Here is a 26,558-nt window from a genome sequence, read left to right on the forward strand (position 1 = left end):
CTAGCATGTAACACCTCATATCACTTTGCGGCCTCACGCACGGTATTCCCACGGGTGTCGCCTTACCTTTGCCCGGGACCGTTTGCGCCTTTTGGCACACGTATATGACAGTGTCGCTAGCATCCATATGATAAGGAGCCCGGGCTGACATGGCTAGTCGTAAACCCAAAGCGGCACAGACTTACAGGGACAGGCATCCATGACCCAGCATCGAACGTGTCGGTCATCAGCGAGTGAATCCAGGCTATAGCACTGGGCTAGCAGGACTCCGGTGAACCGGGCTGTAGCGGGCTAACATGACTCTGGTATTCACCGCGTGACATTTCCCCGAAGGGACAGACACAGGAACGAAGAAGGACACATGCCGGCCAGCCTAAGTGTTCCGGAGCAGTAGCAAGCTACCATGGCTCGGTGGAAACACTAGGAGACATTTCCCCGTAAGAGAGGCTACTAAAGATAAACAACTAGATGGTCAGATCCCACACATACCAAGCATTTCAATAACATACACACAATATGCTCGATATGTGCAAATACAACATGGCATCACAACATGACTCTATGACTCAAGTAATCTATTCATTAGGCTCCGAGGAGCGAGATATTACAAACATGGGTCTCATGACCCAACATTCAGAGCATACAAATCAAGCACAAGCGGAAGCTATCATGTCTGAGTACAGACATCTATAAATGAAAAAGGCTGAGAAGCCTGACTATCTACCAAATCCTGCCGAGGCACAAGATCGTAGCTGAGGTAACAAGCTAAACGTCGAAGACCACACGGAAATTTTAGTGAGACTGAAGTCTCTCTGCAAAAACATAAAATAGGCAAACGTGAGTACAAATGTACCCAGCAAGACTTACATCAGAACTATCTACATATGCATCATTATCAACAAAGGGATGGTGGGGTTTAACTGCAGCAAGCCAGCTTTGACTCGGTGGCTATCCTGAACTACGACTGCGAGTAACTTTTTTAAGGTGGCGCACACGAGTCCACATATTCACCATATCAATACACCACTATGGATCCGCTCCCGTCTCCCTACGAGAACGCCATCCATAGCACTCACGCTTATCTTGCGTATTTTAGAGTATCCACTTTCACTTGTCTATGAACTGATATAAGCAACCCAGAAGTCCTTTTCCGCGGACACGGCTATTCGAATAGATTAGGTTAACCCTGCAGGGGTGTACTTCTTCACACACGCTCTCACCACTTACCGCCGTTTACACGACATGTACTCGGCAACCTTCAAGCGGAAGCCCAACGTGGGTGTCGGCCACGACCTACCTAATCACCTAAGTCTCTAGTCCAGGTTTATCGCCTATTCGGGTTCCATCCATGAGGAGATCCGGCTGGAGTTTCGCTCACAGCCCCAAACGATGTGAACAGGGTTCCCGAGACACCAAACGGGCGCCCGGTACACCGTGCCACGTGCCTACCGCATCACAGCCCACCCCTACGGTCAGCGCTGCCCACGGCCTCCAGCATACTACAAACACCAGAAACTACTTGCAACTCCTGGACAGAGGACAAGGGTGATCAAGAAGCTGAGAGGGTCCATTGGTTTCGGGCCCAATGCGTGGTAGTAGCTGAATCATGGATCACAAACACAGAACTCAGTTCCTGAGGACGGCTGCAATGAGACAACCCACCATGTACTCCTACATGGCCTCTCACCGCTACCTTTACCAAATCGTGTTCACACACTTAGCTCACACACAGTAGGACATGTTCACACACCTCTGATTCATCCCCGATGAATCAGACCTGACTCAACTCTAAGCAGTAGCAGGCATGACAAACAAACATGAATGAGTAGGCACATCAGGGCTCAAACAACTCCTACTCATACTAGTGGGTTTCATCTATTTACTGTGGAATGACAGGTCATGCAAAGGATAAAGGGGTTCAGCTACCGCAGCAAGTAACAGATGAATCGTTGTTGTCCTAATGCGGTAAAAGAGAGCAGGAGCGAGAGAGTAGGATTGTATCGGAATGAACAAGGGGGTTTTGCTTGCCTGGCACTTTTGAAGATAACATTGAGTCTTCATCAGTGTCAACGATCACATCATCGGTATCACGTCTATCGAGAGGGGACAAATACCGGCAACACAGAAGGGAACACAATCAATGCAATGCACAATATGATGCATGATCATGACATGGCAAAATGAATGTGTTTTGAGCCAATGCAACTAGCAACAGATTAAATGAAGTTGGTTTGAATACAAGATTCAAATTCAAACTCCATATGTGATTATTTAAATGCCCTTTATTTTATTTGTGCTAAACAGCAGCTATAAGTTGTTCTAACATGCATGAAAATGGTACAGATGGATTCCTTGAATTTTTCTGATAATTTTTCATATATAAATTATTTAATTTGGAGTTACGGTTAATTTTCTATGAATTTTAGAAGTTTATATTCATTTTCTGGAATTTCAAAATTAAATTAAATCCAGAAAACATTACTGCGTCAGCATGACATTGGCATGACGTCAGCAAGTCAACAGGGGCCGGCTCGGGTCAAACCTGACGTGTGGGGTCCACACGTCAGTGACACATGGGCTAATCCCGCGTTGACTCGGGCTTTGACCCGCTACGGGGCCCGCTGTCAGTGTCTATTAAACTAACTAATATTTAATTAACACTAATCCTAGCCTAATTAGCCGGGCGGGCCCGCAGGTCAGTGAGAGAGAGGGGGGGGGGGGTCAAACCTGGCAGTGGGGTCAACCCACGCCGGTCATCGGGTCAGCGGTCGCCGGCGTTTAGCCGCCGGCGAGTCCAGACGCGGCGGAGGGCTCGGAAACGAGCCACATGGCATCGTTTCGGCCGTGGTTTGTTGCATTCGAACGCGCGCAGTGGCGCGCATCTAGTGGTGGCGGTGACAGGTGCTGGGGTGGCCGGAAAAGTGGTCGGCGACGAGGTTTGACGGCGGCAGCAGCTCGGGCAATCCTGGGGTCGGGGTTAGGGAGCACGACAGGAGGAGCTGGGGCGTGCTACGGACTCCCGAGATCACGGTGAGCACGACCGTGGCCTCGTATACGAGCTGGGGTGGCTGTGGCCACGGCCACGCCATGGCCGGCGGCGAGAGATTCTCGGGCAAAGTGGTGGGGCTAGCTAGAGAGGGAGGTGGGGCACGGGAAGAGGGGAAATCAGCACAGGAGCTCACAGCAGGTGCAGTGGTGGCCTCGGCGAGCTCGGGGAGGCACCGGAGCCGACGAATTTGACGAAGACGGCCGGCGGGTCCGAGGTAGAAGACGACGTCGATGGCGGCGATGCGGCACGTCCGGGGCCTCGTGGCTCGTTGAGGAGGTAGAGGGAGGACCCGCGGAGCTTCCTGGGGCGTCGGTGAGCCGTGGGGTGGCCGGTAGCCACGGTGGCTCTCGTCGGTGGCAGCGGCTCCGTTCGGTCGCGGGAGGGGAAACAGAGGAGCGAGGGGGAGGGAGGTCCAGAGAGCGAGGGAGAAGTGAGAGGGGGTCGGGGCTGCGTGGCGTCGCGGGAGGGACCAGGGAAGGAGGAGGCAGCCAGGCAGGGAGGAGGTGGCCTCCTCGGCCGCGCGCGTGCGAGCACGCAGCTGCTCCCACTGGCAAGAGGAAGACGACAGGGGGGGGAGTAGCGGTGGCGGGCTGGGCCGGCTGGGCCGGTTCTGGTGGGCTGCACGGGTGAGGCCAGGTAAGTCCTTCTCTCTCTCTCTTTTATTTTTTTCTTCTGTTTTGTTTTATTTAATTTCGTTTTGCCACTGTTTTGAATTTTAAACAAATTCAAACAATGCCAAAAACTCCTCTGAATAATTTTATTTGGCTAGATGGACTTTTCCAAAAGCTCATAAAATATTTCAGGGGTATTTGAAATTATATTCTAATTATATGAATATAATTCAAATTCAAATAGCTAATGATTTAAATTCAAAGTCCCAAAAATAAATCCTTAAAAATGTTCAATATTTTGGTTGGGACCAGAACCCTTACCAAAAATTATCAAACATTTAAGAAGAGCCTTTTGGAGCAATGAATGAGATTTCTAGGGGTTTTGCCCCTCTTTTATTTAGGGTTTTGAGGCTTCCAATATTCCTCAATTCAAGTTTCAAAAATATAGACATGATGCACACATGAAGCTAGCCTAGAGCAATGCCAGAAGCTAGGGATGTGACAACTCACCCCCACTAAACAAGAATCTCGTCTCGAGATTCAAGAGTAGGGTAAGGTGAAGGGGAAACGCAAACTAGTATAATCTTCACGATCCAGGTGGCACTTCAAATGAACGTTGATTTGAACACCATTTTGTCTTGAAGTCTTGCCTTGAAAAATCCTGTCAACATGACATGGAGGAAAGAAGGAGACTCTAGAAGGGTCGATCTCCTCGAAGATCGAGCAACTCACGGAATGAGACATAAGACCATCTCTCGGGTTGAGACACGAGATACACATCAAGAGGGGTGGAAAGAAACGGATGACGAAGGTTCACTAGGTAGACAACAATTCCACACCTAAGAAGGTGGTAAACGATTGTCACGTAGCGAGGAGTTGAGTTGCCATGTTACCATAACGATACACCTTAGGGAAGGTGACTCGTAGAGATATCCCCTTAAGTGGCAAAAAGAATTACTTTTGATTTCGAGATCATTGAAACTCTTTATACCAGCCTAAGGCAATTCTCGAGCGATCGTTTGGAGGGGGTCGGTAGAATGGCATACTCGGACTTGGATGATGTGGATTACCTTGTTGAAGACAACGTAATGGATGAATTTGCTTATCACCGGAAATGGAAGAGACCCATGGTAGAATGGCACATTGGCGGTGCAAGCTAGGAACAAAATGCAAATGCTAGGAATGATTCTGGTAACTGGGGAAGAACCCAACAATAGGGAAATAGGGAGTGAATTCACTGTTTGAAGAGGTCATAGCATTGCCGAGGAAACTGAGAGTAATCCCAGTTAGAGATGATGATAACACGTAGTGCTTGTGCGTGCTCTCAAGAACTTGAGCATTTCCATAATCATCAAGGTTTTATCAACAACCGCGTCAAGGGTGCTGACAACACAACATACTACCATGATAAATAGCGATGGACGATGCAGATGCGAAGGAGGATAACACTTTCTCAGATTTCACCTTAGCGAGGCCAAGCAAATAAAATCTGGATGATCGACCGAGAGACATTTAGCACTCCGCTTCTAATGTTCTCCTTGATGTGCTAGTATAACCCATTCATAGATATGGTTTGATATCTAAAACATCAAGTAAAAGGTCGGACTTCGGGAACACAAAAATCCATAGGGGCAACTAGGGAGTAAATCCTACGAAATCCCTATGGGGGGGGGTGGCCAATTTCCTCAAACAAGATACTATAATAATAGGTCTACCGGATGGGTGTGTTGGCCACGACATCCACCTTACCGATTATCGAGAGACCAATATTATAGTTCTTAGGGAAATGTTCCAACCATCATATCTGCCTGAGATTCAGCTCTGGTTGGTGTTAGGATATTCCAGGCTCATCGAGTCTTAGGAAGAAAAATGAAAGTTTGCAACACAAATCGACGAGATGACGTTGCGGGATTCTCGGGAGATGAACTACGATAGCAAGCTCCAAAACATGAGCTGGTTCTGCTACAAACATGTGAACACGTTGTCCCAGACAAGCATGACCACGTGGTAGTCTTATAATAAAACACTACCGAGTTCAGGAGGGGGAACCATCAACGAGGGTATCGAAGTTCTTTCATAAGTCCGGATTAGCTCTTATGAAGGAACTCCTTCTCCTTGAACAAATCAATCAGTGGCTTGGTGTGCTAGGGATACATATAGATTGAAGGTTGCAAGTCTTCAAACCACAGCATTCTTCGCACGTGTGCATGACTAATTTGGGATGATTCCAGGGAAACAAAACAATCTTCCTCAAATTCATGGCGGCAACTTGCATCATATGCACATGAATTAGGGAAAATCACTACTTTCATTCAAACATATGCTTCATGAACGAAACACGAAGAAATGCTTACACAAGTTTCCAACACTAGGTTGATGTTCAACATGATTCATGGGGGGAGACAAAATGCTACTGATGGGCTCAACAGCAACTCATCGGAATTTCCATATCACTGGACTTCCACCATCATGTGAACACGGTGATAGCATTGGTCAGACCAAAGATGTAATGGTGTATGCTCGAGGGATCAACCACGAGTAGGACAACATTACGAGCATCGTTGGTACTGATTTGATTTGACGATAGCCCACACTCAAATCAAGGGATTGATAAGACAATAGGTCCAGCAACTGATCACAGGGACCAATCGATGAAGATATCATCTTTCTTCAACACACACTACACAAGAATATCCCTTTGGAACGAACTAAGTCAGACAAGTTTTTATCTTCCAACTCTCCAAGTTGTTGTCCAGCTTAACCAACTAGCTCAGGGATATCTAACACCGATTCTTGGAAAGAAGGTGGTTCATAAGAAACCAACTTGATCACGGGCTCAACATAGCGGTCAGGTGACGACCTGGTAGTACTTCCGAGAAGATCTTCGGAAAATCACGAACCACCGATATGTTACTAAGCTCGAGAACAATCTTGCTTTTCAGGGCAAGATGATATGATCAAATGAGCGAGGACTTGACAAATCCTAACTCATCAATCAAAGAGTGCACCAGGAAATAAGGACTAGGTAGCACGATCAATCTTAGAATGGTGATTCAATAACCAACATACTAAGAATAAAATTATTATCCTTTAACTACCAAGCAACGAGGTTGCTAGGAGTATTGATTTCACACATCACAATTCATTTGTCGGTATTCCGGTTGCATCAACACGGAACCGAGGAATGAAAAAGGATGGCGAGAAGTATCACTATGTCAAGAATTCACAAAAGGTGGTGCAATTCTCATGAAATTCCTGTCATAAAGAAGGTAATACTTCAGGGTAGAACAGAACCAAAAGCTGGATTGGCATTTGATCTGCGGAATACAACTACTTTGACCCAATCCTAGATATGGATGAGGTACTGGAGTTTGTTTCTCCAAGTCATTCAGGACAGAATGGCTTGACGGACCACAAGAGTAATAGGCATCGATGAACGAATGCACACAAAATCTTGACTATCAATTGATAGACGAGGGTCAGAAGACAACTAAAGAGGGACAACTCAAAGGAACATACAATTTTCTGAGTTGTGGATGCATGGTTTAGCATGTCGAACGAAGTTCAACATATTTCTTCCGGATAACCCATGCAGAAAGGTAGAACTGGCAGAGCCACAATATATAATGGAGAACTCATCAAGAATAATCCTGTTGTGATATTTCAGTTCAACGAGGAACTTCTGCCATAAGTAGTTCATGGTATTTGGAAGAAGAAGATACCACGGACTTCAAAGACTATCGCAAAGGTTACTAATATCCTAAAGGCACTAGCAATTACTATCCACATGAAGTAGGTAGAGTGAATCTCGGGTTCAAGAACCCAGGAACAGAATACCTATTACTAAGTAGCATCACGGAATGCTTTCGAGGATAAAGGCCAGAATCATCACACTGGGACACCAATCATGGCTAAATTACTAGGTGATCCCCTAAGACACCTAGGGTCATAATAATAGCTCCAACATATATGTCAGGGCAATAAATTACCTCAACTCAACAATTAGTGTGATTGAGCTGGCATAAAGGAACATCGAAACCAGAGGGAAAGGATTTTACAAATTGCTTCAAACTATTTAGAAACCTGGGATGACTCGGACAGCATAACGGCTGTAAATGCTCGGAAAAGATTTGAGACATTCACAAAAATGGTGGCATAACCACTTAGAAGCACAATATCAAGGTTCCGAGATCAACAATTATCATACGGAAGTAGTAGGAACTGAACTGAGACTTAAATCCAACAATCTTATAAGTCTACTGATTAGTAACACGTGATCCTAATAGAAAGAAGAGATAGCCTAGTTCTTAATCCCCGCAGGAAAGATAAGATGACTCAGATCAGAAGGGCATGAGGTATAAGGAGTAAAAAGAGCCTTACGTTCCATCCCACAATCAATTCCCTTATATAACTAAAGAATTTCTAGACTCAACTTCGACCAGTTTGGCTTGGTAATCCTACAGGCAGTCAAGCTCTGATACCAACGCTGTCAGGACCCCGACTCAATGCCACATCGATCTAGCATGTAACACCTCATATCACTTTGCGGCCTCACGCACGGTATTCCCACGGGTGTCGCCTTACCTTTGCCCGGGACCGTTTGCGCCTTTTGGCACACGTATATGACAGTGTCGCTAGCATCCATATGATAAGGAGCCCGGGCTGACATGGCTAGTCGTAAACCCAAAGCGGCACAGACTTACAGGGACAGGCATCCATGACCCAGCATCGAACGTGTCGGTCATCAGCGAGTGAATCCAGGCTGTAGCACTGGGCTAGCAGGACTCCGGTGAACCGGGCTGTACCGGGCTAACAGGACTCTGGTATTCACCGCGTGACATTTCCCCGAAGGGACAGACACAGGAACGAAGAAGGACACATGCCGGCCAGCCTAAGTGTTCCGGAGCAGTAGCAAGCTACCATGGCTCGGTGGAAACACTAGGAGACATTTCCCCGTAAGAGAGGCTACTAAAGATAAACAACTAGATGGTCAGATCCCACACATACCAAGCATTTCAATAACATACACACAATATGCTCGATATGTGCAAATACAACATGGCATCACAACATGACTCTATGACTCAAGTAATCTATTCATTAGGCTCCGAGGAGCGAGATATTACAAACATGGGTCTCATGACCCAACATTCAGAGCATACAAATCAAGCACAAGCGGAAGCTATCATGTCTGAGTACAGACATCTATAAATGAAAAAGGCTGAGAAGCCTGACTATCTACCAAATCCTGCCGAGGCACAAGATCATAGCTGAGGTAACAAGCTAAACGTCGAAGACCACACGGAAATACTAGTGAGACTGAAGTCTCTCTGCAAAAACATAAAATAGGCAAACGTGAGTACAAATGTACCCAGCAAGACTTACATCAGAACTATCTACATATGCATCATTATCAACAAAGGGATGGTGGGGTTTAACTGCAGCAAGCTAGCTTTGACTCGGTGGCTATCCTGAACTACGACTGCGAGTAACTTTTTTTAAGGTGGCGCACACGAGTCCACATATTCACCATATCAATACACCACTATGGATCCGCTCCCGTCTCCCTACGAGAACGCCATCCATAGCACTCACGCTTATCTTGCGTATTTTAGAGTATCCATTTTCACTTGTCTATGAACTGATATAAGCAACCCAGAAGTCCTTTTCCGCGGACACGGCTATTCGAATAGATTAGGTTAACCCTGCAGGGGTGTACTTCTTCACACACGCTCTCACCACTTACCGCCGTTTACACGACATGTACTCGGCAACCTTCAAGCGGAAGCCCAACGTGGGTGTCGGCCACGACCTACCTAATCACCTAAGTCTCTAGTCCAGGTTTATCGCCTATTCGGGTTCCATCCATGAGGAGATCCGGCCGGAGTTTCGCTCACAGCCCCAAACGATGTGAACAGGGTTCCCGAGACACCAAACGGGCGCCTGGTACACCGTGCCACGTGCCTACCGCATCACAGCCCACCCCTACGGTCAGCGCTGCCCACGGCCTCCAGCATACTACAAACACCAGAAACTACTTGCAACTCCTGGACAGAGGACAAGGGTGATCAAGAAGCCGAGAGGGTCCATTGGTTTCGGGCCCAATGCGTGGTAGTAGCTGAATCATGGATCACAAACACAGAACTCAGTTCCTGAGGACGGCTGCAATGAGACAACCCACCATGTACTCCTACATGGCCTCTCACCGCTACCTTTACCAAATCGTGTTCACACACTTAGCTCACACACAGTAGGACATGTTCACACACCTCTGATTCATCCCCGATGAATCAGACCTGACTCAACTCTAAGCAGTAGCAGGCATGACAAACAAACATGAATGAGTAGGCACATCAGGGCTCAATCAACTCCTACTCATACTAGTGGGTTTCATCTATTTACTGTGGAATGACAGGTCATGCAAAGGATAAAGGGGTTCAGCTACCGCAGCAAGTAACAGATGAATCGTTGTTGTCCTAATGCGGTAAAAGAGAGCAGGAGCGAGAGAGTAGGATTGTATCGGAATGAACAAGGGGGTTTTGCTTGCCTGGCACTTTTGAAGATAACATTGAGTCTTCATCAGTGTCAACGATCACATCATCGGTATCACGTCTATCGAGAGGGGACAAATACCGGCAACACAGAAGGGAACACAATCAATGCAATGCACAATATGATGCATGATCATGACATGGCAAAATGAATGTGTTTTGAGCCAATGCAACTAGCAACAGATTAAATGAAGTTGGTTTGAATACAAGATTCAAATTCAAACTCCATATGTGATTATTTAAATGCCCTTTATTTGATTTGTGCTAAACAACAGCTATAAGTTGTTCTAACATGCATGAAAATGGTACAGATGGATTCCTTGAATTTTTCTTATAATTTTTCATATATAAATTATTTAATTTGGAGTTACGGTTAATTTTCTATGAATTTTAGAAGTTTATATTCATTTTCTGGAATTTCAGAATTAAATTAAATCCAGAAAACATTACTGCGTCAGCATGACATTGGCATGACGTCAGCAAGTCAACAGGGGCCGGCTCGGGTCAAACCTGACGTGTGGGGTCCACACGTCAGTGACACAGGGGCTAATCCCGCGTTGACTCGGGCTTTGACCCGCTACGGGGCCCGCTGTCAGTGTCTATTAAACTAACTAATATTTAATTAACACTAATCCTAGCCTAATTAGCCGGGCGGGCCCGCAGGTCAGTGAGAGAGAGGGGGGGGTCAAACCTGGCAGTGGGGTCAACCCACGCCGGTCATCGGGTCAGCGGTCGCCGGCGTTTAGCCGCCGGCGAGTCCAGACGCGGCGGAGGGCTCGGAAACGAGCCACATGGCATCGTTTCGGCCGTGGTTTGTTGCATTCGAACGCGCGCAGTGGCGCGCATCTAGTGGTGGCGGTGACAGGTGCTGGGGTGGCCGGAAAAGTGGTTGGCGACGAGGTTTGACGGCGGCAGCAGCTCGGGCAATCCTGGGGTCGGGGTTAGGGAGCACGGCAGGAGGAGCTGGGGCGTGCTACGGACTCCCGAGATCACGGTGAGCACGACCGTGGCCTCGGATACGAGCTGGGGTGGCTGTGGCCACGGCCACGCCATGGCCGGCGGCGAGAGATTCTCGGGCAAAGTGGTGGGGCTAGCTAGAGAGGGAGGTGGGGCACGGGAAGAGGGGAAATCAGCACAGGAGCTCACAGCGGGTGCAGTGGTGGCCTCGGCGAGCTCGGGGAGGCACCGGAGCCGACGAATTTGACGAAGACGGCCGGCGGGTCCGAGGTAGAAGACGACGTCGATGGCGGCGATGCGGCACGTCCGGGGCCTCGTGGCTCGTTGAGGAGGTAGAGGGAGGACCCGCGGAGCTTCCTGGGGCGTCGGTGAGCCGTGGGGTGGCCGGTAGCCACGGTGGCTCTCGTCGGTGGCGGCGGCTCCGTTCGGTCGCGGGAGGGGAAACAGAGGAGCGAGGGGGAGGGAGGTCCAGAGAGCGAGGGAGAAGTGAGAGGGGGTCGGGGCTGCGTGGCGTCGCGGGAGGGACCAGGGAAGGAGGAGGCAGCCAGGCAGGGAGGAGGTGGCCTCCTCGGCCGCGCGCGTGCGAGCACGCAGCTGCTCCCACTGGCAAGAGGAAGACGACATGGGGGGGAGTAGCGGTGGCGGGCTGGGCCGGCTGGGCCGGTTCTGGTGGGCTGCACGGGTGAGGCCAGGTAAGTCCTTCTCTCTCTCTCTTTTATTTTTTCTTCTGTTTTGTTTTATTTAATTTCGTTTTGCCACTGTTTTGAATTTTAAACAAATTCAAACAATGCCAAAAACTCCTCTGAATAATTTTATTTGGCTAGATGGACTTTTCCAAAAGCTCATAAAATATTTCAGGGGTATTTGAAATTATATTCTAATTATATGAATATAATTCAAATTCAAATAGCTAATGATTTAAATTCAAAGTCCCAAAAATAAATCCTTAAAAATGTTCAATATTTTGGTTGGGACCAGAACCCTTACCAAAAATTATCAAACATTTAAGAAGAGCCTTTTGGAGCAATGAATGAGATTTCTAGGGGTTTTGCCCCTCTTTTATTTAGGGTTTTGAGGCTTCCAATATTCCTCAATTCAAGTTTCAAAAATATAGACATGATGCACACATGAAGCTAGCCTAGAGCAATGCCAGAAGCTAGGGATGTGACATGTTATTCATGTGTCGCACCTTTTGGAAAGTACATTTAATCTAGTTTGTCTTTACAAGGTCTTGCACAGTGCATGAGAAGTTCATTACTCACCATGTGGATGGTCCCACCAACACCACCCCAAAGAGGTGTCTCATGCAGATTCTCATTTCTGTCCAGGTAAGAAAATGCAAACGCATCTATAACATCACCACAGCAAATTCTCACACTTCTTAGATAACGTGGTGCCACCTTTATGTCGCGTTTTCTCACTGTATTTCCTCCCCAGGGTCCAATCTTCTCAGGAATGATCTGCATTCAAGAGAAGGGGTAATAATTATAATATAAATCTTTCATGTATAACAGGTGACATGTTATTGATCAGTCACAAGCTTAGTATACAAATAAATAGTCCCTCTGTAAACTAATATAAGATATTGTATTAGTTTACAGAGGGAGTAGTTCAGTATTTTTTTATCAAGTATACTACATTGGGAAAAAATATTAACATAAATAATAAGCTTTGATTTCTTAACTTAATGTGTCCTTTGACATCTTATGTTTCTTATTACTTTTCGTAGTCAGGACTATTTCATTTACAATGGCAACAACTATATCACTTGCTCATGGAGTGTGCCAATCAAAATTTGCACTATCAAAGTTCAAAAAATGTGATAGGGTAGATGTGCGAACGGGGAATTAAGGGGAGATTTGACCATATCCTTCAAACTTGAGGGGCATTGCTCTTCTACTCCAAGTTGGTATGACTGCTTATTTTTCTCAAACTAGGAGAGTACTATGAAGTATGAACTATATATCCGTTGATATAGTATTACACCTAATCTCTCAATAACTACTATTATTATTGTTATTATGAAACAACTATGGTTTGGTGGCGAGTACCGAGATATTAATTTTTTGGCGAGAAGACTACCGAGATATTGACATATGGCTCATGCAAGCAGACATTTGGCTCAACAAGCAATCAAAATTGCAAGACAAGTTAGCTTCTCGTTGAAGCATATGCTTGAAGGCTAAGCAAGCTTGCCACGTAGAAGCAAGTCAGCTTGCCATGAATGCTTCCTCTCAGCCTAGAGGTCAAGTAATCTTGTCAAGATAAGGCAGGCTTGACAAGAAGTAAAGTAAGCTCGTTAATAAGTCAAGTAATCTTGTGAAGCAAGATTGCTTGCGAGCTAATTAAGATAAACAATCTTCTTCAGGAAGAGATTTATAAAGAAGTACACGCAGAGACAACCAGGAGTTGAGTAGCTCATTTGTTTGTTCTTTTACAAGGCAACACCGTAATGAAGAAAAAGCTCCCGAATTTCTCAATGTAAACATAGTGTTTCTATTGATCATGTTCTTCAGTTATCATGCAACGTGTCATCTTGTCTTAAATCGTGTGATTGTCAAGTATGGTAGAATGTCATGTGATCATCAAGGGTGATTTAACAACCTCAGTTTCACAATAATCATCTTGTTTATGATAAAAAAACCATTGAGTTTATCTACCCAAAAGAAAAGTTATAAGAATGTTATATTCCTTAAGTCAGCCATTGTTCTATTAGCAGATTGTTACACACAAAAAAGTTTGTGTTTTCACGTGCATGTGCGTGTTTGTGTGTGTGTGTTTTCTCGAAGTTGGATAAGCTCTATAAATAAACTTATTATAAATGTCTGATGTCCAGATAGTCTGTATGAACAGTATTGCAATGAGCAGGCTGCTACCCTGAGCAATATATAAATCTTTTCACCCTAAAAAAGAACAAATTATAATAGGGGTAATAATAATAGTTGATTGAAAATCGATCAGACGCAACAATGTATTGATGGATATAGAGTTTACATGTGAAAAATCACATTACATGTGCCGATTTGCTAGGTAGTCACCAAAAGGTGATGAAAAGGGAACATTTTAGGAATAAGTAACAAAATGGAACACTAACTTGGATCATGTACTTTTTATTTTAGTGCGACTAAAGAAGACAATAATTAATACCTCTTGTTCTTTGAATGCTTCCTCATCGAGTTGAGATTTCTCCTCGTCCTCTATCATTTCATCTTCATAATATCTAATCACGTCAACCCTCGGATGTTTGGGATTCACATAGGATGTCTTCCTCATAGCAGCATCAGCTTCCTCCACCTCAACGAGACTGGAACCAGAACAATGCATTCGAATTGTGACCAGCTTAATAGAATGGAGGTTCTCCAAGCCGACCTCAAAATTATTGTATTCATCCTTCGCCTCGCGAACCTGAAATGTAACCTCGAGGGTTTGGAGCCTTGGCATAGCTCCTTCTACAAACATGATCCCCAATGAATCATTGTGAATGTGAAACTCAGATAGGCACTTAAAGTTTGCATGATCAGTACCGATAATCAACCTTTCTTCTGCCTTTTTGATTTTGTGCACAGTAACACAGAGATAATGCAGAAATGGGATGTTGCCGAGAGTGTCAAGGTCTTCCTGCTGGATTTTGTCTAGTGTGATGATTAAAGTGGACAGTTCTGAGAGTGAGGAGTTCATCCATTCCGGTAATCTAGGTATGTTGCCGAAAAAATATCGAAGGTTGTGAGAACTCCGGAAAAAATATCGAAGGTCCATCCTAAATCCACAATGAATTTTGTGGGAACTCCGGAAGATTGAATGCTTATTTCCTTGATTTTTGTCAACTTGCACAAAGAAGATAACATATGTTTCTCATAGTTCCTGTCCCATGTTCCAGATAGCGACATTTTAAGAACCCTCATATCCGAAAGATAACCTAGTTCCTTTGAGAAGTTTGGCGAGTTACTCACAGCGATGGTAGACAGAACCTGTAGAGATTTCATGGCTCCAATCCCATCTGGTAGCTTTACCGATGTTTCAATGTATAGGCACACAAGTTTCCTTAACTGAACAATGGTTGATGGCAGATCAATTATGCCACTTTGACTCAAATCCAATGTTTGCAAACAATACAGATTCCCTCACTAGTAGAAAAATACCTAATAGTCCCGGTTCGTAAGGGCCTTTAGTCCCGGTTCATGAACCGGGACTAATGGGCCGTTACTAATACCTCCACCCATTAGTCCCGATTCAATCCAGAACCGGGACCAATGTGCCTCCACGTGGCCCTGTGCCCTGAGCCCAGTGAGGGGACCTTTGGTCCCGGTTGGTGGCTCCAACCGGGACCAAAAGGCATCCACGCGTCAGCATTCCAGTGGCTGGGTTTTTTTTTGAAAGGAGGGGAGGTTGGGGGTTTTGGGGGGTTAATTTAGGTGTTTCATATATTGTGTTAGCTAGCTAATTAATAGAGAGAAGTGTCCTCTCTTATGTCCGTGCTTGGTCGACGCTACGTATTATATATACATAAGTGATCGAGAGAACCATTCAGTACAGAAGTTCGTCATGCATACCGAGAGAAGTGATCGATCGACCTCTCCTTCTCCGAGAGATTGGTCGACCAACAAGTTTTTGTATCATGTATCCGACGCTACTGGCTACATACATGTACAATATGTATAAGATCTCTTAATTACAAACCCCTAGCATTTGAAATCAATTTCCACATGGTATTCTCCGGCTTTATTGATGACGTGGTCAAGAAAGAATCCCGCCAATTCCTCTTGAATTTCTTTCATGCGATCTGGTTCTAGGAGTTCATTCCGCATCTGCCACGTCTAATTTGAAGAAGGGGGTTAATTAATACATATATATGAATGAAACTCAACATAAATGATGGTGTAATAAAATGAAATTGTGAATATTATTGCTTACGCACTTCATATTGTCTTTGAGAGTAGCCCCGCTTGTTTTTCAAAGTCGCGGTGTGGATGAACTCGTACACGTAGTATCCACAGAAATCATTCCCTTCCTCCTGCCACAAGCACTTTACAAGAAATAGAGGTCAATCAAACTGATAATGAAGCATTATAAATGGCATTGATGAAAGTATAGCTATAGAATCAACGGGAGATGCGCGCAACTAGCTAGCCAGTAGTACTTACTTTCGGCCATTTATATGTCAGCTCCTTCGGCAGTCCCGGAGCTTCTGCGGTGAACTGTTTCCAAACCCTGCAAGACAAAGAAAATTATTATTATTACTTGAGATATCAGGAAATGAACAAAAAGTTACCGATATGAGGCGATAATGATCGATTGAACTTACTTGCTGAGCATTTCTGTGATGTCCGCATAGGATTTGGGACCTTTCCGTCTCGAGTCTAAGACGGTTACTAGTCCACGCTCAAGCTTAATCTCTAGAAGAATATAGTGGTACCTGCGCATGCATGCATAACTCATCAATTACATTATTATAAGATCGCTTGAGTAGTAAGGGAAACCGAATATGCACACGACAGTAACACTCACGGGCCGTTGTAAGGAAAGAGTATGGTATCTTTGTTTTGATTTTTGATCAACGGTTGTAGCAAGTTGTCCTCGACCTCTTTGACGTTCTTTTCAACCAGAAATACATCTATGATATTTGTGTTAATGAACCCAATTTCATAAATTTCTTGTTTTTTGCACTCGACGATCTTCAATCTGCATAATATATTGAGGATAATTAATTATAAATACATGCAATGAAAGAGCCGAGCTATATATAGAGACTTAATGACAGAAATAGTACTTACATGCAGTAGCAAAAGACCATTAATTTATCGAGGGCCTTTTGATTGAAGAACTCGAAGAACTCCTCAAATGGAACAGTCAACAGATCATTTGCAACGAGATCGTGCTCCTCTTTAATATGCAGATACAAAGCATTCTTACCCTCAGACTCTCTGCAGGTTTCCATGTACCAATTATGGAATCTTCACATCATTGTTGTCAGAGATTTTTCATCTTTGACGAGAGGCTTTCCGTACTCGTATCTGTGTCCGTCCATCTCCATGAAATCAGGAAGTGCATCGTCAGGCAGGTAATCGTCAAGATTGCCATAACCGGCCACCGTCCCCAGAGCATTAGACACATTGAGCGGGGGGCACGATTGCTGTGCTTGTTCGCCGAGCTGGGCAATTTTTTCCCCTTTGCTCGTTCTTTTGACCTTTTAGCACTGACAGTAGTTCCCGACCGCTGGGCTTGGAGATATGTCTGTTCAGTAATGCGCTCATAGTTGGTTCTCGGTGGAGACTTTGGTGGTTTCCTCAGGGCATTGATAGTGCGCTTTGCTTTCACCGGATCTACCTTCTCCTCCGGAGGTGGATGTCTCTTTGCTTTCACCCCTTCAAAGAACTCCTTCACGTGGGTCCGCACAATCGTATCATTTTCCTCCTCGGACCTCTCGTACGGTAACTTCTCTAGAGGCTTGAGAGATGATGGACCGTATTTGTATTGCCTCCCGCCTCTGGTTGTGCTGCTAGACGCCGGAGCAGACAGAGCGGCTGCGGCGTCTGTCTTCTTTTGTGCTTGCTTACGAGGCAGAGGAGAAGGAGTACCACGCGCCGGAGCAGCCGGGGCGGCGGCGGGTCTCTTCCGCCCTTGCTGGCGAGGCGGAGAAGGAGGATGCTGCTGGCTGCTCGGGAGCGCCGGCGCAGGCGGAGAAGGAGGCGGAGTGCCGCCACGCGTGCCCTGATCGTCACTCGCCGGAGGAGGAGGCGGTGGAGGAGGTGGAGTGCCCTGACTCGCCGGAGCAGGAGGAGGAGGCAGAGGCGTCCAGTTCAAAAGGTTGATGAGCTCCTTCTTCCATAGGCATGGAGTCTTCAGAGCAGAACCCAGCCTAGTCTCCCCTTCACCGGTAGGATGGTCAAGCACGAGGTCCTCAAATCCCTCCGTTATTTCATCCACCATCACCTTAGCATATCCTTTTGGAATCGGCTGGCAGTGATAAGTTGTGCCGGGTCCACTAGGATAAACTTGGCCAACAGCCGCCTTGACCTTCAAAGTCATCCATCGCGCCATCATGTGGCAATTTTGAGACTCCGTGATACCATCCAAGGGATAGCTGGTAGGAGCCGTCAAGACATGCTCCGGCTGAAGCAGCTCGGTGGAAGCCATGCTGCTTCTCGGCTGAGATGGCGGGTTAGCTTCGGGGGAAGCTTCGGCAGGTCGTTTGCTGCGATCTGCTGCTTCTCGTTCCTCTTCTCGATCCTCTAGCCCCATCACCCTTTCGTGCAGCGCCTGCAGTTGGTCCTGCTCCAGTTTCTTCCTCCTCTCGTGGGTTTTGTAACCCCCTGCGTCCGGAAAACCAACATTCCACGGAATGGAGCCTGGCGTGCCTCGTGTCCGTCCAGGGTGCTCAGGATTCCCAAGGGCCATTGTGAGCTCGTCCTTCTCCCTGTTTGGAAGGAACGTCCCTCGCTGCGCTGCATCGATATAGTGTCGAAGGTTCTTGACTGGTAATTCCAGTTGCTCGTCCGTCCACTGGCAAAACCCTATTACAGGGTCCAAGGTTCCGCCAGACCCGAAGAACCAAGTCCGGCAACGGTCTGGCCATCTCATTGTCTCTGGTTTGATCCCTTTTTCAAGCAGACCATTCTCAGCCTTGGACCACTTAGGCTGGGCTTGCAGGTAGCCACCTGACCCCGTGCGATGGTGAAGCGTCTTCTTCGCAACATTTTTCTTGTTTGTCTCCGACATCTTCTTACTCTTTTCCGATGTCTTGTGGGCCACAAATGCGGGCCAGTGATCTTTGATCTTCTCATATTTGCCGATGAATTCTGGTGTCTTTTTATCTTTGACAAACTGGTTCAGCTCTTTCCTCCACCTCCTCATTAGGGTTGCCATCTTCTTAAGAGCACAAGACTTGATTAATTCCTCTTTAACTGGCTTCTCCGGATCCTCCTCTGGCGGTAGGGTGAAATTTGCCTTCAGCTGAGTCCAAAGATCTTCTTTCTGCATATCATTGACATAAGACACCGGAGCGTCTTCCTCCTTAGGCTTATACCATTGCTGGATGCTGATCGGGATCTTGTCCCTAACAAGAACCCCGCACTGAGAAGAAAATGCCTTCCTTGTCCGGATGGGTTCAATCGGTTCGCCGTCGGGCGCGATTTCTATGATCTCAAACTTTTCATCCGAGCTAAACTTTTTCTTCGGGCCTCGTCTCCTTACCGAAGTTGTGCTCGATCCGGAGGGCTAGAAATTATAAGGAAGAAAGACAAGAGTAATTAATATGTGTACATATACCAAAACAATGGAAGCATCAATTAACTAGTCAGCACAGGCTTAACTAATATATATATATATATACCTAGCCGGGCTCGGTTCGGTCAGCGGAGCAGTCAGCACGGTCTCCTTCTTATTCCTCCATTGTGTCACCGGAGCCATCATGAACATAGTCCTGTTCTTGTACCGGCATTAATGGGCCGAAGCCATCATGAACATAGCCCTCTTCTTCACCCCGTTCTTCTAGCAGACCAACAACGGTGTCGAGGAGAAATGACGCAACTTCATCCCTTCCATTTGAGATTATGTCCCTCAATATCGCTTCTGTTTCTTCGTCTAGGTAGTGCTCCATAGTTTCTGCAAATATTTACAACATGTTTATATATGGTACAGATGGAACTAGTGGCAAACGTAGAACTAGCCAGCTAATCGCAATAAGGAATCATGCTAGTGGCCTCGACGCTGCTTCTCTAGGGTTTGGGGTCGCCTCGACACAACAACGCCTCGAGAGAGTTAATTTGTCGGGTAGGGGCGCGGCGGGAGGGGGTAGGAGACCAACATCATTTTCTCTCTAGGGTTTGGGTGTCCTCGAGAGTTTTGGTCGAGCGAGCGGGCCGAGGGGGGGGGTATTTATATCGACCGCCCCTCGTGTCGAAGTTATCTCGAGGGGGTTATATCGACAATGACGCGACAACGACGAGAAAGGAAAATAATTAAGGAAAAGGAAGAAAAGAGGAAGAAGGAAGAAGGAAGAAGAAGAAAAAAAAAGAGGAGAAGAAGAAAGGAATAGAGGAGAAGAAGAAAAAATAGAAATTTTTTTCTATTTTTTCTTCTTCTCCTCTGCTTTTTCTTCTTTTTTCCTCTTATATTTATTTCTCCTCTTCTTCCTCTCCTCTTCTTTATCTTCTTATTTTCCTTTTTCCTCTCATTCTTTTTCTTCTTCTTTCTTCCTTCTTCATTTCTTCCTCTTTTCTTCCTTTTTCTTATTTTACTTTAAATTTCTTCTCTACACTAACCTAAAATGCACTAACCTAAAATCGATATCTACTAACAACCTAAATAAAAAATTAATACATATATGACAAAACATATATAAACAAAAAAAATGCTATGAAAATTATATTCATACATACATATATATATAGCCACATCCATTCATCATATATATAGCTAGCACACACACATATACATTATATATATGAAAAAAATGCAATGAACAAAAAAATACACTTATGAAAAAAAATACTATGAACACGTACACATATATATATATACACATACAAACACATATACACACAAAAAAAATGCAAACAATTGCACGGCGGGGCGGCGCGCGGCGGCCGCGCAGGGCAGGGGCGGCGGCGCGGCGGCCGCGCAGGAGCGCGGGCGGTGCGCGGTGGCCGCGCAGGGGCGCGGGAGCAGGCTGTGCTCACAGGGGGCGACGGCGACGGCGCAGGCGAGCAGCCTGACGGCGTCGGTGGCGGTGGCGACGGCAAGGTGGAGCAGGGGCGTCGGGCGGCGACGGTGACGACGAGGAGCAGGGGCGCGTCGGGGGAGAATTGGGCGATTTGGCCGGAAACTGCTAAGTGTTTGCTTATATAGCAAACCCTTTAGTCCCGGTTGGTGGCACCAACCGGGACTAATGCACCCTTTAGTCCCGGTTGGTGCCACCAACCGGGACCAAAGGCCTCTTTTTCGGCAGCCCAAAGGGCGGGAACCGGCGGCCTTTGGTCCCGGTTGGTGGCACCAACCGGGACTAATGCCCACCCTTTAGTCCCGGTTGGTACCACCAACCGGGACCAAAGGCCCCTATGCTTCCCGCCTCGGGGCCAAAGTTTAGTCCCACCTCGCTAGTTGAGAGGGGCGCAGAGTGGTTTATAAGCCCCACTGTCGCACCCCTCTCGAGCTCCTCTCCACCGCAGGCTTTCGGGCCTACTTGCTATTGCTTTGCCTGATGGGCCTTCTGGGCCTACTGCGGGCCTGAATCCTGGCCCATATTAGGGTTTCTAGTCGTATTCAGGCCGTGATTGCCCAGTAGGAGGCATTTTTTTGTTTTTTTGTTTTCTTTACTTATTGTTGCTATATTTATTTTTTTCCAGTTTTTTTCTTTTGTTTTCTGCATTATTTATTTTCTTTTGTTTTTTGCTTTATTTTTTAACTGTTTTTGCTTTTAGTTTTAGGAAAATTATAAACTTTCTGTTAGTGCAATTAGTTTTCAAATTTGAAAACACTTTTTTTATTTTTTTGTTTTCTTTCTTGATTTATTTATTTTATTTTGTTTCTACTTACAACAAAATACTTATTGTTGCTATTTTTAATTATTACGAGGGCCGAACCATAAGACATCAAAGCATTTCAAATGAACTATGAAAAAGTTGAAAGTTGGCATGGTATCATAAATTGACCCACATAGCATGTGCATGTACAAAATGGACAATGGTATCATACTCGTCAGTTACAAAGTTGGCATGGTATCATCATAATAGTTGCGGGAGAAAGTCTTCACTTTTTCTTCGCTTGTGTCAGTTGCTTATTGCGCCGTAACCATGGATAATCTTCATCGTTTATCAGGATGCTGGGGTCAGCCTTGACTTTGAAGGAGGAATTTCATGAAACTTTTCATAATCTTCAGACATGTCTGTCTTGTCCTCCACTCCCACGATGTCCCTTTTTCCTGAAAGAACTATGTGGCGCTTTGGCTCATCGTATGATGTATTCGCTTCCTTATCTTTTCTCTTTCTCGGTCTGGTAGACATGTCCTTCACATAGATAACCTGTGCCACATCATTGGCTAGGACGAACGGTTCGTCAGTGTACCCAAGACTTTTCAGATCCACTGTTGTCATTCCGTACTGTGGGTCTACCTGTACCCCGCCTCCTGACAGATTGACCCATTTGCACTTAAACAAAGGGATCTTAAAATCTACTCCATAGTCAAGTTCCCATATGTCCACTATGTAACCATAATATGTGTCCTTTCCCCTCTCGGTTGTTGCATCAAAGCGGACACCGCTGTTTTGGTTGGTGCTCTTTTGATCTTGGTCAATCGTGTAAAATGTATTCCCATTTATCTCGTATCCTTTCCAAATCAATACAGTCAAAGATGGTCCCCTGGACAACAAGTACAGCTCATCACAAACAGTGTTGTCACCTCTGATACGTGCTTCCAACCAACTGCTAAAAGTCCTGATGTGTTCACATGTAATCCAGTCGTCGCACTGCTCCGGGTGTTTGGAGCGCAGACTGTTCTTGTGTTCATCGACATACGGGGTCACCAAGGTAGAGTTCTGTAGAACTGTGTAGTGTGCTTGAGACCAAGAATATCCGTCCCTGCATATTATTGAGTCCCTTCCAAGCGTGCCTTTTCCAGTCAGTCTCCCCTCATACCGCGATTTAGGGAGACCTATCTTCTTAAGGCCAGGAATGAAGTCAACACAAAACCCGATGACATCCTCTGTTTGATGGCCCATGGAGATGCTTCCTTCTGGCCTAGAGCGGTTACGGACATATTTCTTTAGGACTCCCATGAACCTCTCAAAGGGGTACATATTGTGTAGAAATACGTGGCCCAGAATGACAATCTCGTCAACTAGATGAACTAGGACGTGCGTCATGATATTGAAGAAGGATGGTGGGAACACCAGCTCGAAACTGACAAGACATTGCACCACATCACTTCTTAGCCTTGGTATGATTTCTGGATCAATCACCTTCTGAGAGATTGCATTGAGGAATGCACATAGCTTCACAATGGCTAATCGGACGTTTTCCGGTAGAAGCTCCCTCAATGCAACCGGAAGCAGTTGCGTCATAATCACGTGGCAGTCATGAGACTTTAGGTTCTGAAACTTTTTGTCTGCCATATTTATTATTCCTTTTATATTAGACGAGAAGCCAGTCGGGACCTTCATACTAAGCAGGCATTCAAAGAAGATTTCCTTCTCTTCTTTGGTAAGAGCATAGCTGGCAGGACCTTCATACTGCTTTGGAGGCATGCCGTCTTTTTTGTGCAAACGTTGTAGGTCCTCCCGTGCCTCAGCTGTATCTTTTGTCTTCCCATACACGCCCAAGAAGCCTAGCAGATTCACGCAAAGGTTCTTCGTCACGTGCATCACGTCGATCGAAGAGCGGACCTCTAGGTCTTTCCAGTAGGGTAGGTCCCAAAATATAGATTTCTTCTTCCACATGGGTGCGTGTCCCCCAGCGTCACTCGGAACAGCTAGTACGCCGGGACCCTTTCCAAAGATTACGTGTAAATCATTGACCATAGAAAGTACGTGATCACCGGTACGCATGGCGGGCTTCTTCCGGTGATCTGCCTCGCCTTTGAAATGCTTGCCTTTCTTTCGACATTGATGGTTGGTCGGAAGAAATCGACGATGGCCCAGGTACACATTCTTCCTGCAGCTTGCCAGGTATATACTATCGGTGTCAAGTAAACAGTGCGTGTATGCGCGGTATCCCTTGTTTGTCTGTCCTGAAAGGTTACTGAGAGCGGGCCAATCGTTGATGCTCACGAACAGCAACGCCTTTAGGTTAAATTCCTCCTGTTTGTGCTCATCCCACGTACGTACACCGTTTCCATTCCACAGCTGTAAAAGTTCTTCAACTAATGGACTTAGGTACACATCAATGTCATTGCCGGGTTGCTTAGGGCCTTGGATGAGAACTGGCATCATAATGAACTTCCGCTTCATGCACATCCAAGGAGGAAGGTTATACATACATAGAGTCACGGGCTAGGTGCTGTGATTGCTGCTCTGCTCCCCGAAAGGATTAATGCCATCCGCGCTTAAAGCAAACCATACGTTCCTTGGCTCACTTGCAAACTCATCCCAGTACTTTCTCTCGATTTTTCTCCACTGCGACCCGTCAGCGGGTGCTCTTAACTTCCCGTCTTTCTTACGGTGCTCACTGTGCCATCGCATCAACTTAGCATGCTCTACGTTTCTGAACAGACGTTTCAACCATGGTATTATAGGAGCATACCACATCACCTTCGCAGGAACCCTCTTCCTGGGGGGCTCGCCGTCAACATCACCAGGGTCATCTCGTCTGATCTTATACCGTAATGCACCGCATACCGGGCATGCGTTCAGATCCTTGTACGCACCGCGGAAGAGGATGCAGTCATTAGGGCATGCATGTATCTTCTGCACCTCCAATCCTAGAGGGCATACGATCTTCTTTGCTGCGTATGTACTGTCGGGCAATTCGTTATCCTTTGGAAGCTTCTCCTTCAATATTTTCAGTAGCTTCTCAAATCCTTTGTTAGGCACAGCATTCTCTGCCTTCCACTGCAGCAATTCCAGTACGGTACCGAGCTTTGTGTTGCCATCTTCGCAATTGGGGTACAACCCTTTTTTGTGGTCCTCTAACATGCGATCAAACTTCAGCTTCTCCTTTTGACTTTCGCATTGCATCCTTGCATCGACAATGACCCGGCGGAGATCATCATCATCGGGCACATCGTCTGGTTCCTCTTGATCTTCAGCAGCTTCGCCCGTTGCAGCATCATCGTGCACATCGTCTGGTTCCTCTTGATCTTCAGTAGCATCACCGTATTCAGGGGGCACATAGTTGTCATCGCACTCTTCTTCTTCGCCGTCTTCCATCATAACCCCTATTTCTCCGTGCCTCGTCCAAACATTATAGTGTGGCATGAAACCCTTGTAAAGCAGGTGGGTGTGGAGGATTTTCCGGTCAGAGTAACACTTTGTATTCTCACATATAGGGCATGGACAACACATAAAACCATTCTGCTTGTTTGCCTCAGCCACTTCGAGAAAATCATGCACGCCCTTAATGTACTCGGAGGTGTGTCTTGAACCGTACATACATTGCCGGTTCATCTGCGTGCATTATATATAATTAAGTGTGTCGAAAATCATTAGAGAACATCATAAATAGATAATTAAGTGACCAAATTAATAGAAGCTCATCATCACATTAAAACCAAAGTACATACATAGTTCTCATCTAACAACATAAAGCTCTGTAGAGCATCTAAATTAATTAAACCATACACCGAAACTATGTAAAACATTTCAATGCGAAAACAAATGCGATCATAATCGCAACCAATGTAACAACTGATCCAACGGCATAATGATACCAAGCCTCGGTATGAATGGCATATTTTCTAATCTTTCTAATCTTCAAGCGCATTGCATCCATCTTGATCTTGTGATCATCGACGACATCCGCAACATGCAACTCCAATATCATCTTCTCCTCCTTAATTTTTCTAATTTTTTCCTTCAACAAATTGTTTTCTTCTTCAACTAAATTTAACCTCTCGACAATAGGGTTGGTTGGAATTTCCGGTTCAACAACCTCCTAGATAAATAAAATCTATGTCACGTTGGTCGGCATAATTGTCATAAACAATAAATGAACCAATAGTTATGAAAAGATAATATATACCACATCTGAATCATAGACAGGACGAGGGCCGACGGGGCGGATACCAAAACCATCGCACTATATAAGATGCAATAATAAAAGTAAGAAAATTATACAAGTATCTATATAAACATACAAGTAAGAGTGTTTTTCCTTTCAGAAAGAAGATAAGAACAAGAGGCTCACCACGGTGGTGCCAGCGACGAGATCGGCGCGGGCGATCGACGACGGTGAAGACGGGGACGGGACGTGACAGACCGCTAAACCTAGACAAATATTGAGAAAAATGGAGCTTGGAGAGGAGAAAGCTTAAGTAGTGTGGCTCGGGCATTCCATCGAACACCTCGTGTGCATAGGAGGTGAGCTAGAGCACCACAAAGCTCTTTCCTCGCCGGCCACGAAAAACAGAGCAGTGAGAGTGCTCTGCTCGCGGGGTATATATAGGCAATTAATTGGTCCCGGTTGGTGGCATGAACCGGGACTAATGGGCAGCCTTTGGTCCCGGTTCAGGCCACCAACCGGGACAAATGATGGTGGGCCAGGAGCAAGGAACATTGGTCCCGGTTCGTTCCACCAACCGGGACCAAAAGGTCCAGACGAACCGGGACCAATGGCCCACGTGGCCCGGCCGGCCCCCGGGGCTAACGAACCAGGTCCAATGCCCCCATTGGTCCCGGTTCTGGATTGAACCGGGACTAATGGGCTGACCCGGCCTGGACCATTGCCCCCTTTTCTACTAGT

General features: G+C 46.0%; 1 pseudogene; it reads right to left on the reverse strand.

Annotated features, from left to right (window-relative positions):
• LOC123040270 (disease resistance protein RGA5-like) overlaps window positions 1–26,558 on the reverse strand; it is a 29,111-nt pseudogene that overhangs the window by 600 nt on the left and 1,953 nt on the right.

Source organism: Triticum aestivum, chromosome 2B (genome assembly GCF_018294505.1).
Source record: "Triticum aestivum cultivar Chinese Spring chromosome 2B, IWGSC CS RefSeq v2.1, whole genome shotgun sequence".
Classification (NCBI taxonomy): domain Eukaryota; kingdom Viridiplantae; phylum Streptophyta; class Magnoliopsida; order Poales; family Poaceae; genus Triticum; species Triticum aestivum.